The sequence below is a fragment of the Psammomys obesus genome, unplaced genomic scaffold (assembly GCF_907164565.1).
Source record: "Psammomys obesus unplaced genomic scaffold, mPsaObe1.curated_primary_1811, whole genome shotgun sequence".
Lineage (NCBI taxonomy): Eukaryota > Metazoa > Chordata > Mammalia > Rodentia > Muridae > Psammomys > Psammomys obesus.
Genome location: NW_026596046.1, coordinates 18,092,399 through 18,095,816, shown reverse-complemented (window position 1 = coordinate 18,095,816; position 3,418 = coordinate 18,092,399).

Below are 3,418 nucleotides of genomic sequence, written 5' to 3'. Positions count from 1 at the left end.
GGGGCAGCAGGAATGGCTGAGTGACAGGGGACCCTGCTAGAGAGAGCATGGAGAGAGGACCGGACAAGCATGGGAAACCTTTAGAGATTCCTGGCCTCAGATGGCTGACAAGCCACTGTCCCTTCCACTCTGTCCTAAGCGACGGGAAACCAACATATGACGGCCTAAGTCCCAAAGACCCCGATTGTCGATCCAAGGGCTCTGACTGGTCCAGAATAGATGCACCTGGAAAAAACTAGTGCAGGAAGAAATTTCAAGATCAAATGGACGAATGCAGGGAACTTACGCTGTTGGTTATTGGAATATCACATTGAACAACAAAAACCAGGCAGTGTGGCGCTGCTGACAATGGGTCAGAGTGAAAACCTAGGGAGGGACTGGGCAGTGGTAGCACAGGCCTTTAATCCCACCAGAGGCAGAGGCTGTCGGATCTCTGAGTTCAAGGCCAGTCTGGCTTACAGAGCTAGTTCCTGGACAGCCCGGGCTACACAGAAAAACCCTGTCTTGAAAACCCAAACCCAAACTCTAAAACATAGGGATAGACTGTCAAGATGGCTTGGCAAGGAGAGGCACTTGCCACCGAGGCTGATGATCTGAGTCTCTTTTTCCTTTGTGTAAACTCATAGGCATGCAATGATTGAAGCAAGTATATCAAAACAGGCCAACGATCCTTCAGCAAGCTTTAGCATCGCTCACTCACATGAATAAATTATGCAGGGAGCAGAGGAGCCCATTCCCCCCCACATCTTCATCAACAATGAGCTTTATGAGTTTTTAAATCCTTCCAAAAAAAAAAAAAATCCTATCTCTCTGAGGTTGTAAATTACATTGCTCTGATTATAAGATGAGATGGCGTATTAAGATGTTTTCATAGTTTAAAAAATTAACTAGATTTTAATTGAAAAAGGAATTCATACACATGGCAAAAATATCTAATGGCATAAAAAAAAAACCTGTTCTTCGACACACAAGTTTTCTTCCCACCCTGGAGCCCGGGTCCCCAGGGCAACCATCATCTCCAGTGTCTTGTTTCTCCTTCTAGAACCATTACATACATAAGCAATCACACACACAAAACGCATGCATGTTTGTGTGTTTGCTTGTGTTGCGTGTGTGTGTGTGTGTGTGTGTGTGTGTGTGCTTCGAGTGCAGGTGCCCAAGGTGGTTAAAAGAGAACATCAGATGCCCTGGAGCCAGAGTTCCAGACCGCTGTGAGCTACTTGACATAGGTGCTGGTAACCAAAAACGGGTTCTCTGCAAGAGCTAACGGAATCTTGCTCTCTGAGCCATCTCTCCAGGTTCTGAAGCAAGCTCTATGCAGGCTCCTGCCCACGTCTGACCCACACTGCCTTTCTCAGCAGCACCTGCTTTCTGGCCACAGTCACCACCACACCCCTGCTCTCCACTCCAAGAAGTTGTTTGCCCCCCCCCCCCCCCCCCCGCGCCCCCCCCCCCCAGAAGTCTTTCCTTACCTCCTGTTCTAAAGCAGGCCCCCATCCCACTCAACACCTTGGGGTCTCGTTCCTTGCCTGCGTTTCCTGTATAACCCTTACTGCTGGGTGAAATAATCTTCTGACCGAGTTATCTTACTTGCTCCTTGTCCGTCTCCTGTACCAGGCTGTCAGTTTATGACCTCATGGGTCTGAACGAATGAGCAAACGCTAGATTGACTGTCTTGGTTTCCGTGGTTGTATTGTTGGTTTTGTTCTGTTTTGCTCTTTTTATTTGACATATGATATGCTTTACTAGTGTGAATATTTTGACACATACATGTTACCTGTGTACCTGTGTGATTCTTTTATGGATCCATAAGTATTTCTCTTCTCTTTCCCCTCCCTTCTCATTATCATTTCTCATTTCTTTCTCTTTCCTCTTTTCTCCTTCCTTTCTTTTTTCTTTCTCTCTCTCTCTCTCTTTTTTTTTTTTTACACAGGATCTCTTAATTTTAAGTGTATGGGTGTTTTTCCTGCATGTATGACCACAGAGGGCAGAAGAGGGCGTTGGATCCCCTGGGGCTAGACCTTGAGATGGTAGTGAGCTGTCTTGGGGATGGTGTAAATTGAACCTAAATCCCTCTGGAAGGGTAGTCAGTGTTCGTAACTACTGGGCCACCTCTCAAGCGCCTTGACAGAGGATCTTGAAGTGTAGCTCAGTATGGACTGAAGTTCACCCCGTAGCTCAGGCTGGCCTTAAACTTGTGATCTTCCTGCCTTGTTCTCCCAGGTGCTTGGATTACTGGCAAGTACCACCTGGCCCAACTTTTTCTTTCATTTTAGGTTTCTCTATGTAGCCTAGGCTTCCCTGGAACTCACCGTGCAGGCCAGTCTGGCACTGAACTTACAGTAATCTTCCTGTTGTAGCATGTGCAGTGCTGAGATTATGCACCACGAGGCCCGGCTTCACAGCATTTCTTTTAATGGTTATTTTGTGATGTGTTTAGCCAGTCTCTGGTGGACGGGCACTGGGGTTGCTTTTAGCATTTTGCTATTTCAAACAATGCTCATATACATATCATCTCCTACAGAACTATTTCTGTCCCTGGAAATGAAAGAGTTGCTGAGTCAAATGACTTATGTGTTTACATCTTAACAAACATTACTTAGTATCCCTTTGGAAAGTCGGATCAATTCAAACATGCATTTTTCACTTAGAAAAGCACAGGACTGTCTGTTTATTTTTGCTGTAACTAAATCTGTATTAGCAAGTCATTTGATCTTTACCAAACTGGGGAGAAATGGGTGAAAGCTAAAATCTGACTTCACACAGGCAAATGAGAATGTAAATGGCTATGGGGGTACTGGAGAGATGGCTCAGAGGTTCAGAGCACTGATTGGTCTTCCAGAGGTCCTGAGTTCAATATGAGCAACTGCATATATAATGAGATCTGGTGCCCTGTTCTTGTATGCAGGCCAGACCCTGTATTCATACTAAATAAGTACATCTTTAAAAAAAATGTTCTGTCTCATTGGGTGCAGTAAACACCTGTTATCCCAGTATTCAGAAGGCTGGAACAGGAGGGTCACGAGTTCAGGGGCAATTTGGACTACATTGAGAAAGCTTGTCTTTAAAAAACGAGGGAGAAATTCTGGGCGTGGTGGTACAGAACAATCACAGAGTTTGGGAGGCAGAGGCAGGTGGATCTTTGAAGTCCAGCCTGGTCTACCTAGTAAGGTTCCAGGCTAGCCAGGGTTACACAGTGAGATCCTGTCTCAAAAAGAAAAAAACAAGTAAGCTAGGTGCCTATGATCCCAGCACTCAGGGAGGCAGAGGCAGGCAGATCTCCGTGTGTTCGAGGCCAGCCTGGTCTACAAAGTGAGTCCAGGACAGCCAAGGCTACACAGAGAAACCTTGTCTCTAAAAACCATAGAAAGAAAGAAAGAAAGAAAGAAAGAAAGAAAGAAAGAAAGAAAGAAAGAAA